This window comes from Micromesistius poutassou (assembly GCF_964030765.1).
Source record: "Micromesistius poutassou genome assembly, chromosome: 7".
Taxonomy (NCBI): Eukaryota; Metazoa; Chordata; class Actinopteri; order Gadiformes; family Gadidae; genus Micromesistius; species Micromesistius poutassou.
The window spans coordinates 16,221,479-16,236,768 of record NC_140277.1 but is presented as its reverse complement, the minus strand read 5'-3'; the positions used below and the strand labels follow the sequence as shown (position 1 = coordinate 16,236,768).

At 43.3% G+C, this 15,290-nt stretch overlaps 1 pseudogene across 1 annotated transcript in view; it reads left to right on the top strand.

Moving 5' to 3' along the window:
- The window catches only part of LOC311350241 (NACHT, LRR and PYD domains-containing protein 3-like), a 37,061-nt pseudogene extending 22,997 nt beyond the window's left edge, over nucleotides 1-14,064 (top strand). Inside the window, exons 2-9 of the transcript in view lie at nucleotides 1,675-1,900; nucleotides 2,113-3,919; nucleotides 4,152-4,460; nucleotides 5,242-5,415; nucleotides 5,849-5,895; nucleotides 6,929-7,453; nucleotides 13,473-13,616; nucleotides 14,021-14,064. The product of the transcript in view is annotated as an NACHT, LRR and PYD domains-containing protein 3-like (transcript). The remainder of the gene's footprint in view (nucleotides 1-1,674; nucleotides 1,901-2,112; nucleotides 3,920-4,151; nucleotides 4,461-5,241; nucleotides 5,416-5,848; nucleotides 5,896-6,928; nucleotides 7,454-13,472; nucleotides 13,617-14,020) is intronic.
- The last annotated feature ends 1,226 nt before the right edge of the window (nucleotides 14,065-15,290 follow it).

Genomic DNA, 15,290 nt, shown 5'->3' with positions numbered 1-15,290 from the left:
AGAAAGGAGCCTGCTTGGCTTCAGGAGTATGAACACTAGTTGTTTGGATGGACTGTGAGGTGAAAGAAGAGAATGAGTTAAAATGTAAAAAAAAATTCAGTTGCTTACTGAAAAAAAATACTAACACATTATATGAGTTACGGGTTTCAAGAGATTACCTGCTCCAGTTTATATGCAAAGTGCAAAGTGAGATGACAGTAAAGCTGTTGGTTATGTTTTAGCAACATTTTCTACAGTGAAGTTTTGTGTTGAAGCTGATAAGATGGCACTTGAGTTATTGCACTACTGAGTTTTGAATTATTACAACTCTGCTGATGTCAGATATATGGCATTGTTCTTTTGGTTACGGGTAAGCTTCTTAAGAGAGGGGGAATATGTTGTGTATTCAGTCCTATTATGTGCTGTTCCTGCTATTCCACCACACCATCAGAGGGTGCACTTACCTAGTGTTATACTGATACTGTGTAATGTGATGTGGAGTAAAAGAAGAAGAATACAGTGATACACGTTGAGTGTGCCTGTCTCGTTCTTTATTCCTTTATATTAGCAAATACAAGTCTAGTATAGAACACAGTACCATATCATTAATTACTTTGATCTGGATCTCCTTAAATAACGTAATGCTAATCTTAATGAGGATGAGGACTATTTCATCATACATGATGCATCATATCTTTTAGCGCGCTGGTGGGGCCCCATGTTGTGCAGAATGTTCCCTTTTTATTTTTTCGCCTCTGCCCTTCAAACATTCTGAGTCCACCACTGATAAGCAGGTTCTATAAAAGCAGGGAATAACCAAACACTGAATGACCAGAGAAACAATATGTAGTTGTGTTTGTGTCTGGTCTCCAGTCTACTATGGATGAGGAGAGAGAGGAGGGGGGTCCTACCTCTAAGACCACTCTGTCTGGGGAACATGGCCGCCAGAGCAAAGCTGAGAGGTAAGAAGAGGATCTCTCACGGTCTGTGACTGTTGTCCATCTCAGAGCTCAGCAGTGAAACATCATGACACCATCTTTAGTCTGAGTAAAAGCTGTGTGTGTGTGTTGTGTTGAAGGCCAGAGCAGCAGGAGATAGCAGACTCCCCTGGACCCAGCGGTGTCTCCATGAAGAGTGACCACTCTATGGGTATACCTGTTGGGTTTAAAGATGGACGCCTCTCCAGAGAGGAGAGGTAGGAGTTTAAAACAGATGATTAAAACAGACCACTTGATATCAGACTCTACTGATCAGCTGCAACAAGGCAGGAGAAAATAAAATGTTGTGGACCTTCAAAATCTGTTGATTCAGTGTTGTCTCTCTGGACATCCAATAATCAGAGCGTTCTTAATAGTGATGTTCCCCTGCTCTTTGTGTGTGTGTGTGTGTGTGTGTGTGTGCGTGTGTGTGTGCGTGTGCGTGTGCGTGTGTGTGTGTGTGTGTGTGTGTGTTCTCCACAGACACCAGAGGAAGTCAAAGGTTCCCAGTGGTCTGTCTGTACAGCAGCAACACACAGAGTTGAAGGTGTGTAAATGTACAACACTGTGTTCAGTCATGAATGACATGTGACCAACATCTCTCCTGGAGCTCCAGGCTTCCCTCTTCAGACCAGCAGGACGTGAATCCAGGACAGACGGTTCTGATGTCCTCAGTTAGTTCACAGTAAAGTTCTCATCAATGTTTGTTCTGTTCCAGCGGATCAAGGAGAACGCACACGCTTTTCTAGACAAGGAGGTGGAGAAGCTCTGGAGGGTTCTCTTCCCAGATTACCCACAATGCTCAGACAGCCAGAGGGAGGAGGAGGAGGTGGATGGTGAGGAAGAGGAGCAGAGGAGGCGTGCCAGAGAGGGAGTGGAAGACATCACACTGCTCTGCATGAAGCAGTTGAAGCTGGAGGAGATGGCCGACACACTGAAGAGCAGTAAGATACTCTTATTTTAAAAGAGATTATGAAGATACTTTTTTATTAAAACAGAATATAAATGAGATACTCTTACTTTAAAAACAGATTAGGGAGATAACCTTATTTTGAAAAAATATTTTGAATATTTTAAACAGCAGTAAGTGACTGTTGATTAAAAAAAGGGCAGTCATATTTTGATGTATACCTTCTTATTTTGTCATCTAATTTAGAAAAAGGTGCTGCTGAGTGCCAACATAAGATTAAGTCATATCTGAAGAAGAAGACCCAGTGTGTGTTTGAGGGAATCGCTAAAGCAGGAGAGTCAAGACCTCTGAATGAGATCTACACAGAGCTCTACATCACAGAGAGAGGCAGTGGAGAGGTCAACAAGGAACATGAGGTCAGACTGATTGAAACAGCTTCCAGGAAACCAGCCAGGGAGGAAACACCAATCAGATGTGAAGACATCTTTAAACCTTTACCTGGAAAGGATCAACCAATCAGGACAATAATGACAACTGGAGTGGCCGGAATTGGTAAAACCATCTTAACACACAAGTTCACTCTGGACTGGGCTGAAGGCAAAACCAACCACGACATAGACTTCACATTTCCCCTCACTTTCAGAGAGCTGAATTTACTGAAAGATAAAAAGTTCAGCTTGGTGGAACTTCTTCATCACTTTTTTATTGAGACCAAAGAAGCAGGAATCTGCAGATACGACCGGTTCCAAGTTGTCTTTATCTTGGATGGTCTGGATGAGTGTCAACTTCCTCTGGACTTCCAGAACAACCCGATCTGGACTGATGTCACAGAGTCCACCTCGGTGGACGTGCTGCTGACAAACCTCATCAGGGGCGACCTGCTTCCCTCTGCTCACATCTGGATAACCACACGCCCTGTGGCAGCCAATCAGATCCCTGCTGATTGTGTTGACATGGTGACAGAGGTGAGAGGGTTCACTGACCCACAGAAGGAGGTGTACTTCAGGAAGAGATTCAGGGACGGGAAGCTGGCCAGCAAAATCATCTCCCACGTCAAGACATCACGAAGCCTCCACATCATGTGTCACATCCCACTCTTCTGTTGGATCACTGCTACAGTTCTGGAGGACATCTTCAAAACATCCCAGGGAGAAGAAGAGATGCCCAAGACCATGACTCTGATGTACAGCCACTTCCTGAGGGTTCAGTCCATACAGGGGGACAGGAAGTATCATGGGAGAGCCGAAACAGATCCACAATTCAGTTCAGAGAGTGCAGAGAGTTCAGAGAGCAGGGAGATCATTGCTTCTCTGGGTAAACTGGCTTTTAACCAGCTTGAGAAAGGCAACCTGATCTTCTACGAGGCAGACCTGGCAGAGTGTGGTATCGATATCAGAGCAGCCTCAGTGCACTCTGGAGTGTTCACCCAGATCTTTAAAGTGGAGTGTGGGCTGTACCAGGACAATGTGTTCTGCTTTGTCCATCAGAGCATCCAAGAGTTTCTGGCTGCCCTTTATGTCTTCCTGTCCTTCATCAACACTGGTGTCAATCTGCTCTCACAAGAACAACCAACCTGGATGTCTTATTTCTTTGGAAATAAATCAGATCTCTTTTACCAGAGTGCTGTGGACAAGGCCTTACAGAGTGAGAATGGACACCTGGACTTGTTCCTCCGCTTCCTCCTGGGCCTCTCTCTGGAGACCAATCAGAGTCTCCTAAGCGGTCTGCTTGGACAGACAGGAAGTAGCTCACAGACTACAGTGTCTTTCATCAAGAAGAAGATAAATGGAGATCTCTCTCCAGAGAGATGCATCAATCTGTTCCACTGTCTGAATGATCTGAATGACCGTTCTCTAGTGGAGGAGATCCAACAGTACCTGACATCAGGAAGTCTCTCCAGAGAATCTCTCTCCCCTGCTCAGTGGTCAGAGCTGGTCTTCATCTTACTGAAATCAGAAGAGGAGCTGGACGTGTTTGACCTGAAGAAATACGCTGCTTCAGAGGAGGGTCTTCTGAGGCTGCTGCCAATGGTCAAAGCCTCCAAAACATCTCTGTAGGTTCACTAATAACAAGTATTGCAATACACACAACACAATATACATATATATATACTAGAATATAAGTACAATAAAATACAAACCATTAGGGTTAACATTTAGGTTCACTTATAACATGAATTATAATACATGCAATAATACTAGTATATAAATTAATAATAATATACAAAACATACCTGTAGTTGCACACAACAAATATACACAGTTATAACAAGTATAAGTATATAGAGACATAGTTATATGCTGCAAATGTATTTAATTATTTTATAACAGATGAACTGACATCTATTAAACCACTTCAACTTCATATTGAAGTGACATCCCTTCTGAGTTGTAACATGTTCTATGTTTAATTGTGTAAAGGCTGAGTGGCTGTCATCTGTCAGAGAGATGCTGTGAAGCTCTTGCCTCAGTTCTCAGCTCCAACTCCTCTAGTCTGAGAGAGCTGGACCTGAGTACCAATGATCTGCAGGATTCAGGAGTGAAGCTGCTCTCTGCTGGACTGGGGAGTCCAAACTGTACACTGGAAACTCTCAGGTCATTTTCAATCAAACCTTTATTTGCATCCATGAAAGTAAAAATTAACACATTTCATGGGAATAATGTGACACATTTCTTTGTTGTTGACATAATAATAACATTATTCAATGTGATAATGATGGTATAAGTAGGGTGTGAATTATTGGGACCACGTGTTACCACGTCCATGGTGGAGGATTCCCTGATTTCCACACATAACCCACTACACTATAAACAGTATCTGATATGTGTTGTGTAAATATTGGTGCGTGAATAATATTAATAATACATGAAAACCATAAATTAAAAAGTAGAAGTAGTAACTTAGAAGACACACCTGTCGGCTGTTGTGATAAATAATGAGTTTCAGGATCATCTGATTCTCTGATAGCAGATAAACATAAAACATATCTGTGCTCAAACTCCTGCAATCAGTGTGTTGCCCTCTCAGCATCCCTCCATTACTAGAGGACCTTCTCTGGTCCATGCGTCAGTACGTTCCCTGGTTTCATTACATGTCTGTACATCGTCTGGACCTTCTCTGTTCCTCTGTAGTTTGTCCCCTGGGTATAAGTTGTGTTTATTACACAGCGTACTTTTACATCTTTTTATTCAGAAATAGTTTTTGAATGGTGCTGACCATGGACGGTAAAACTGTTGACTCATGTCCAATACGTTTGAATTGGGCTGTTCCCCTGTTAACAAAACACTTCCTGGTTTTACACACTGGTTTAAATTAACTTGGTTACGTTAAGTTGGTTTAACTTGTGTGTGTGTGTGTGTGTGTGTGTGTGTGTAGCTTGTCTGGCTGCCTGATCACACAGGAAGGCTGTGCTTCTCTGGCCTCAGCTCTGAGCTCCAACCCCTCCCATCTGAGAGAGCTGGACCTGAGCTACAATCACCCAGGAGACTCAGGAGCTGCACTGCTCTCTGCTGGACTGGAGGATCCATGCTGGAGACTGGACACTCTCAGGTATGGAGAGGACAGCTCACCACTCAGGGACAATGTCTCCTACAATCAGTGGACCATGTTACCGTTAAATAACTAGATAATGTGCTCTCATTTAGAAGCAGCTATGATTATTGTGTTGGAAGTTAGAAATGTTAATATTTCTTTTTTTAAAGACAAAATGCTGCTCTCTCTTTGTTAACATGTGAATAATGATAGATGATGATAGATACTTTTATTGATCCAATGTTTCCCTCTCTAAAGACAGCATGCTGCTCTCTCTTTGTTAACATGTGAATAATGTTTCCCTGTCTAAAGACAACATGCTGCTCTCTCTTTGTTAACATGTGAATAATGTTTCCCTGTTTAAAGACAACATGCTGCTCTCTCTTTGTTAACATGTGAATAATGTTTCCCTGTCTAAAGACAACATGCTGCTCTCTCTTTGTCTCCCCAGTGTGGAGCACGGTGGAGAGTGGAGGATGAAACCAGCTCCACAGAGATGTAAGTGTCTGTTTAGTTTGATTCATCACAACACACACTAACTATAGAGATGGAAAGTCCATCCACACAGCAGGAGGTGACGTCGGTTCAGTCAAATCATCCTGGGAATGAAGATGATGGTGGACATCACCTTCATCAAACTGTTGATGTATAATAATCTATATTCTAGAATAATCTATATTTCGTTGTCGTTTGATATTTGCTTCCTAGTGAATGTTACACAGCATTAAGAAATATTAACCGTGAGCAGCTTGCGGTACGAGGGCTGAAACGTCCAGCAATCAACATATTTTTAGCCTTCAGTGAACTATGCTATTGCTTTTATATATAAATAAACAACAAGTTAGGCGCGGAGTGATACTGAACTCTGTAAACTGAACGGGCGTCATAGTTGTGTGTATATGCTCAATATACAACAGTTGGGAACCAATCAGATCGCTTGATTTAAGCCACCCATTTTATAAATAGATATAGAGCTCAGGGAGTCCGCAAACGGCAACAATCACTTCTCCTCCATGACGTGGTTCACTCTGACAGCTCATTGGTCAATGGGCAGCAGCTCATTTGCATGAACGCTACAGACACCAGAAACAGCACATTCTGAAGGGACTGAAACAGAGGGGATTAGTGGTAGGCGAGATTTTGTTTCCCAGAAGCTATTTCCAGCAACCAGCTTCAAAAACATGTTTTCTGGAACTCATATGCTATGTTTACTTGTTGAGAAAACACCATAATATGTCCTCTTTAAGACCTCGTTCCTATGAGTTGCTTGGATGTGCGACCGCGGGAGTGTGTGTGTGCGTGTGTATGTGTGTGTGTGCAGTGCTTTGTGGTCATCAGTTATTATTTTCTCTCATATGGACGCTAGCTTTCCTTTGAGAACCGGAGGCCTTTCTGCCAGTTACTCTATGAACCGACCGCACGTCGTCTTAGTCTCTCTCTCTTATTTCATTCACCGAACATCGAGTGGAGGATATCTATGAAAGAACGTTCACCACTGAACGATGGTAACAGTGTCTTGTTCTCCCCTCAGATGCCTGTGAACTCACACTGGACCCAAACACAGCCTGCAGACAACTCTCTCTGTCTGAGGACAACAGAAAGGTGACGAAGGTTGAAGAGCACCAGGCGTATCCTGATCACCCAGAGAGATTTGACCGCTGGCACCAGGTGTTGGGTAGAGAGGTTCTGACTGGTCGCTGTTACTGGGAGGTAGAGAGGGAAGGAGGTGTTGAGATAGGAGTGACATACAGAGGAATCACAAGGAGAGGAGATGGTGTTGACAGCGACCTTGGAGGGAACAACAAGTCCTGGTGTCTTCGTTGTAATGATGGTGGTTACACTGCCCGGCACAACAATATAACAACAGCCATCCGTCTCCTCCCCCCGGGCTCTAACAGAGTAGGAGTGTATCTGGACCGGCCTTCTGGCACTCTGTCCTTCTACAGAGTGTCCCCAGGTGGAGGAGGGTCCTCAGACACACTGACACACATCCACACCTTCCAGACCTCCTTCACCCAGGAGGACCTCCTCCCTGGGTTTGGGTTTATGAGTACTGGTACCTCCTTCTCTCTGAGTCAGTTGTATTGAGACACACACACACACACACACACACACACACACACACACATTCTCCATATGTTCTTTTTTCAACTCAAAAACTTTTTTTTATGCAATAGGGAATTCATTATCCTCAATATCATATATTTGGCTTCCTCTACAGTTAGAAAGATTAATTGTTCAGATGAGGAGAATTTGATGATGAAAGCTATTTTAAAAAGGTGTGTTTTCAGTGATGCTCAATAAATCGCTCATTTATCAGTAATTATTACATTTCTATCTTTAGTGATCGCTCTATTGGTAAATTCTGTAGTATATTTGTATCAAACACTTCACTATTTGTATAAATACAGTCATCACTTTATATTATGTTGATTTGATTTGATTTATGATGATGATTTAAACATCCTTAACTTGACTGTAACAAACAGGGGTCATGGATCGGGATAGATAGTGTATTAAATGTACTGAGGTTATGAATCGGGATAGATAGTGTATTAAATGTACTGGGGTCATGGATCGGGATAGATAGTGTATTAAATGTGTTGGGGCATTCACTCTTCAACACACGTTTTCTTGAATGTTTGGATGGTATGTGATTATTCTCTTCGATTGAACTTGAAACTTGTTCCTTTCTTGTTGTAATCTTTTCAAAGATAAATAAAATGTAGTTTGTGCTATAACCAAATATTGCCACTAGTGTGTCTCATTTGTTCTCACTTGTCACAAAATAATTAATTCTGAGCTGTGGGCACTATTTCAAAGCTAAAGATTGTTAAGCTACAATGTATTGATCACTGATGGGAAGAAATCAAATGAAACTATGAAATTAATCAAATCTATGAGTAGAAATACAGAAATATAAGAAGTGTATTCTGTCGTCTCCTGGTCCTTCTTTAGTGGTCAGTTTATAAATCCTCTGCATGGAGGGTCACTTTACAGGTGTCTCTGTGACTGAACACAGCTCTGTGTGAGTATGAATCCAAGATGGAGACATTTACCAACGCCTGTCTCCTTATAAATAATCTAATAACAATAAAACCAAGACCACAACTACTGAATAAACAATATGAATCAGAATCAGAAAATTATTTTATTACACTCTTATTGTAAAAGTACACAAGAGTAAAATTATTATGCTAGGTACCTCAACACACACACATAGCAGCAACAATACAATATAAAGTAAATAGATATTTAAAAATATATGAAATAAGTAAAAATAAGTAAGAAAAATAAGTAAAACTAAATAAATAATAGAAATGTAACAGAAATGTAAAGTGATCAAGTGGAATGTAGTGCAAAATACAGTCCAGTGCAAAAATGTTGCAATTACAGTAAATAAATTCAGTATTACTAGAAATATATCCACAGGAATATAAATGTAGAAAAATTCATTTCCTCAGGGAGAGGTGTTAGACCTTTGGTGTCTTTGATGATTTTCATTAAAAATAACTTATTTCAGCAGCCCAAAACATTTTACATGGTCCCTCATATATTTTTCCTTTTTAACAAATACACACGCATTGTCCCGCAATCAACTTATTGCTGCACAACGCAACGTAAGATATAAAAATTACCAGCGATGATGGGTATTATGATGGGAACAGAAGCTAACACGGTAGAAAAATCAAGTGGCCAGGCAGAACGAAAATTAATCAGGACACCAAACGACCAAAGGTTTGGGCAGATAAAAAAAAGAGAAAAAATAAAGGAAGCTCTGCTGGCTGAGGGTGAAATTTTTCAGAAAATGAAATATTTATTTTCTTACCCCCTCAATACAGAGGGCGTAAGAACGTTCCCCTAAGAAATGAGACACCCCTCCATTACTGTTGCATCATCATCGCTTGACGCTCGCGGACTGCTACGTCAACAGAGGCCAAATTATTAGTCGACTTTACAGCATGAGTCCGTCAGTTAATGATAACAACTAGTAAGGATTCATGACAGCTGCCAAATATCCTCAAAGCCCTCCCTTTCAAGTGTGGTCCTTCGGGAGTTTCATTTCAAGCTACGTAGCCCTACGTCTTGGCCCTAGCCCTTAACCCAAATGAGAGTTGAGACATGAACACGCAAGAACAAGGGGGAGGGGGAAGGGGTGGAAATGGGATCGGCCCTTGGACCCCGGATTTGTGGCAGGAACCGATCATTACAAAATAAATGCCTTGGAATATGTGGATTACAGGAGGCAACTGAGGCAGGAGAGGAGAGTGGAGAGAGTGCAAGCATGGTGGATGCTGCTCGACGCCATGGCTACAGAGGTGGATGCTGCTCAACGCCATGGCTACAGAGGTGGATGCTGCTCGACGCCATGGCTACAGAGGTGGATGCTGCTCAACGCCATGGCTACAGAGGTGGATGCTGCTCAACGCCATGGCTACAGAGGTGGATGCTGCTCGACGCCATGGCTACAGAGGTGGATGCTGCTCAACGCCATGGCTACAGAATCAGAATTGCTTGAATTGAATTGCTTTGCATGTTTCACCCACATCAGCCGGCTGACGAACCAGTCAAGAAAGCATTTAAACGCAGAGATGGATCACAAGGTAAATGGGTCAGCTATGTACAACAATGAAAGACAATGACGGTGGCCTCATATATTAAACCTACAACTTAAGACCTTCCATCTCAGGTTAGGCCCAGCACCACCCCAGCCTCCAGCTGCTTTGGTTCTGCTCTGTATCGTATGTAACCTGTTACCTGTACAACGGGTTGAGGTATCTGATGTACCCCACGGGGGATTGTTTAGGGCTCCCTGTCGGCAAGTGTTCTGTTGGGGTTCTGTGTCTGAAATCTGCACGTCGTCATGCTTTACATCCAACAGCAGGGAGCGCCAGAAAAGAGTGAACCTAAATGAAAGAATAGTTTCGTTTGTCTATATGACCCAAAGCCACCCAAAACGACCCTATACTGGTCACAGACACAGCAAAACGTCTGAATGTCCAGGTTCTCTGCCAAAACAGAGTGGATGTCTTTCGTTTTATTCTCAGTGGAAAATGGAAAATTGTGGAAAAACATTTTAAGATAGTTTTGGCAATTTAATGACTTTGATACCATTTCTAGCGATTAAAGTGCATTTTATATTCCCAATCAGTTAGTTATTAGTCAGTGAATGATGTTTGTTAGTTGATGCAACGTTGTCTGTCGTTGCCATGGTGATTCCTATGGATGATGCTTCCGCAGAAACCAAGCTGATTATCTCGATCAACAAGATGTATTTATATAAGGAGGAACGTTTGGCATGGAGGAAGCGAAGCAAATATCAAGTTCCTGTTTTCCCCAGAAAAACACGTCATCTTAGTCCGTCCCCAATAAACTGAAACAAGAATAATATCAAATGTATTTGTAAGATATATGATAAATGACTACAAAATTATTTTCAATATCCTATATTTTTTGATATAGGAGGGGTGCGGGGCAATACGCCGTGCCTGTAACATTAACATTAACTACTCCATTGGCGCTCTCTAGTGGCCAAGCCGCGTCATGACAGCCTATAATAAAGTAGTCTGTATAGGAGATACTACATTAGGCCTATATATAATAAAATAATGACATAGAGTAGGCTACGATGTATACCAGATACTATAACCATTAACAATATATAAACAACATTTGTGAGTGGGGAATGGACATACCTACTGTATGAATTCAATAATAATTGTAATACCCATGAATGTAATAACTTTATCTGAACAATTTCTGATGATGATTTACTGCCTTTATATTATCAATTATCAATTAACATAAAACATAAAAGTGATTGATCATCTGCTTGTTGATGCCTCTCTCTCTCTCTCTCTCTCTCTCTCTCTCTCTCTCTCTCTCTCTCTCTCTCTCTCTCTCTCTCTCTCTCTCTCTCTCTCTAACACAGCTGTGTTGACTGCCTTCTGCTGGGATCTACTGGGTTCTACTGCGTTCCAAGGGGTTCTACTGGGTTCTGTTATATTGGGTTCTATTGCTGGGTTATATTGGGTTCTACTGGGTTCTGTTCTACTGGGTTCTACTGCTGAGTTCTACTGGGTTCTGTTCTACTGGGTTCTGTTCTACTGGGTTCCGTTCTACTGGGTTCTGTTCTACTGGGTTCCGTTCTACTGGGTAGAACGTTCTGCTGGATTCGGTTCTGCTGGATTCGGTTCTGCTGGGTTCTACTGAATAAAACCATTTCTCAACGTGAGGATGATGCATCGACTGCGGGAGAGCGCGGTTCGCTTCTCCTCCCTCACTGGGGAAGAACTAGGCCCCATACACTCACTCTCTCTCTCTCTCTCTCTCCCTGGACGCAGTGGTGGAGGCCGTCACCCATTTGGAAAACAACCGCAGCTTTAACGCAGGTGAGAGACTTTGCCCAAATTAGGACCACATCATCTCATAATACCATTTTGTACCTCAAGAGGCGACGGCTGTTACTGCAGCTTGGAGTCTGCCTTCAGTCCAACATGAGAGGATGAAGTAAGTAGCGCCACCAAGAGGGCGGGTTCTAACCTCTTGTCAATCATGGCTCTAACCTACCGGATCACTACAAGCGCCATGGCACAAATTCACTGTAAACCGTAAGCTTGACGCAATATTCAGTGGGTGATGCGTTTAGGGGGAGGGAGGAAGAGGGAACCAAGACGGGGAGGAACTGTGCATTTCCTTGTTTCCTACGGAAGGGGTGGACACCACATCTGGGATTATATACTGCCCCGTATTTTGTGTAGGACTAATTTGACCGTTTAAATCGAGACAAATCATAAGATAAATCTTGTAGTTTCACCTTGACATCTAATTGAACAAAACAAACTAGAGATGACAACAACTCCCGTAAACACAGATGAACATGTAAGAGGTACTGTATGTATGTGTGGTCCACACCCACACATACAACCAATTAAACACAAACGCCAACCTAATTTATAATCCGATAAACAGTCAAACACTGACAGGCTGGCAAAGACACACATGGACAAAAGGAGGGACATCAACGCAAGCAGGTATAACATGGGTCATAATAATCAAGGCTGAGTTTTTTGGCTGCTAACATATCCGCAAAAAAACAATATTCAGTTTAAAGACCAACCTATACTACTTTTGACTCAAAATGTTCAACTTGAGGTGCCATTATAACCTATAGATTTTGTGGGAAGTGGATCTATTCTTCACCCCTTTAAGGAGGACTGCATAGGAGATGTAACACAACGTGTATCTTTGAGGAGCCTATGATTGCACACTAGTGTGCTTGTAGGAAAGCGTAATGCATAAATCCTCCTTAGCCATAGCTCCCCCCCCCCCTCCAGATGTGTATCTATGCTCTGCTGTTGCTATGGCCTGAAAGTATGCAGCAATGTTGCAAGACTATGCTCTCAAAGCACAGACTTTACGTCAATGGAACGGCTGTCAAAACAAAGTCTATCTACGGTAATGATCTTGCATTCCTTTATGTTATCTGGACTGTGGATGATGTAGCCTACACCGGAGAATAACCAAGCAGGGAGTGAGCAAGGCTGGAAAAGGTTTGTAACGTGTCCTCCTGTGTGATGTAGGGAATGAGGAACACCTTACTGTGCAGTGCTAAACAGATTCTCAAAACCTTCCATTACATATGCAAATATCTTCAGGTAAGTCTTTTGTTTCTGACGGTACGCGGTCAGTAATACAGTTTGGGTCTTACACCGTCCTCATCCTCATCCTCGTCCTCATCCGCTTATCCGGGGTCGGGTCGCGGGGGCAGCAGCTCCAGCAGGGGGCCCCAGACTTCCCTTTCCCGGGGGCCACATTGACCAGCTCTGACCGGGGGGGATCCCGAGGCGTTCCCAGGCCAGTGTTGAGATATAATCTCTCCACCTAGTCCTGGGTCTTCCCCGGGGTCTCCTCCCCACTGGTCGTGCCTGGATACACCTCCCTAGGGAGGCGTCCAGCGGGCATCCTTACCAGATGCCCGAACCACAGGCAGACCGAGCTCGAGGTTGATGGTGGTTCGTCGTCATACACTGTATTCATGTCATATCTCTTATTATGACCATACCTCACGGCAGGCTGTGGCTCGGTGCTGAATGTTGAAGGAGAGGCGGCGCTGGACGCCATCGTGACGGATGGAAGTACGCTGGCAAGCGGTGCCGTTTCTGCCGTGCGCAACACAGCCAACCCTATTCATCTGGCCCGCCTGGTCCATGGAGAAGGTACGGTGTAAGTCCTGTGTGGGTACACGTGCTTTGTACCATGCTTATGTCGTCTAAGAAGCAAACAGACACGCATCTTCTGTGCACATACAGAATGCACACGCGTTACGGCAAAAAGAAGATGAAAGATGAATCTGATCTCATGAGGGTTAGGGGTTAGTGATCGATGGGTTTGGTCATGATAAACAGCGATAGCCATATATTGGTTTGGGCATTTATTCACAAAACTTTTTTTATCCGTATCCAAGTAACTTCTCACCGTCCAATGTGCCGATTTCCCTATTTGTGATATTTGCACGGTGCCTGTTTGATATATGTAAGATATATGTAAGATACTCATAGCGTTGCTACAGCCTTCCTAAACCCAGGTGTTGTGTTTCAGACCAGCCCCCTATGCCTGCCAGTTTGCCCGGGCCATGGGGGTACCCAGGGGCGGACCTACCATTAGGCAAACACAGGCAATTGCCTGGGGCCCCGAGATTTCCAGGGGCCCCCAAACGTCTCATACAAAACTTATTAATAAAGTTTTCTTCGATTTAAAGCAATATTTTTTTTTTTGGTCTTAATTCACGCGCTTAAAAATCCATAAAAATTCTTAATCTATCATGATCTTTTCACTGCCCCCCCCCCCCTCCCTTCTCATGCAATGGACTATTCCATGTTACTGCGCATGTGCAGGCTTGATTCAGGAAGACGGACCCAAAACAAACTAGTTGGCGCGGGTTGAGAAAATGAAGCGGAGTTATACGATATATATATATATATATATATATATATACAGTGCAGAACGAGAATGTGGAGGGCCCCAATGACTGGGTTTGCCTTGGGCCCCCAAATGACTAAGTACGCCCCTGGGGGTACCGGAGGTCCCTGGGGGACTCCCTGGTCACAGCGTACTCCTGCATGCTCTGGAACAAGAAGCTGCCCCCCCCCCTCTCGGAACCACCTAATGGAGAACTTTGAGTCACACACTGGTGTGTGTGTGTGTGTGTGTGTCAGGATGTGGGGGGGGGGCTATGCTGATAGGAGGAGGAGCAGTATCTCCTACAGGCCATGGAGAAGCCACCATGAAGGTGACGCTGGCGAGAGAGAGCTGCAGGATGGGTTTGGGCTGAAACTGCAGCCTGGCTATAGCAAAGGCAGACAAAACTACAGGACGGTTCCACCTTGTGACCTGAAGTTCCAAAAAGCCTTTCCAAGTCGCCACATTGGAAATTCCGGATAGAACAATGACAGTAAAGAACCATGCAACGAGTTATTTAAGCAATAGATCACGACAGCCTGTGGTATGTGCTCATTATACCGCAGTTAAGGGGGTCGCCGTAACTGTGGTATAATGAGAACATTTCACTGACTGAAGTGATCTATTGCTTTTATGAAATAATTAGGCAATTTAGCCTACTGTCGAGCAGTTCGCTCACCGTGTGCCTATTGCTTTACAACATTTCCACCCCCTCCAGCAATCAACATATTTTTAGGCTTCAGTGAACTATGCTATTGCTTTTATACATAAATAAACAACAGTTCAAGTTAGGCACGGAGTGATACTGAACTCTGTACACTGAACGGGCGTCATAGCTGTGTGTGTATATGCTCATTATACAACAGTTGGGAACCAATCAGATCGCCACCCGATTTAAGCCACCCGTTTTATAATATTATAAAAGTACTAGG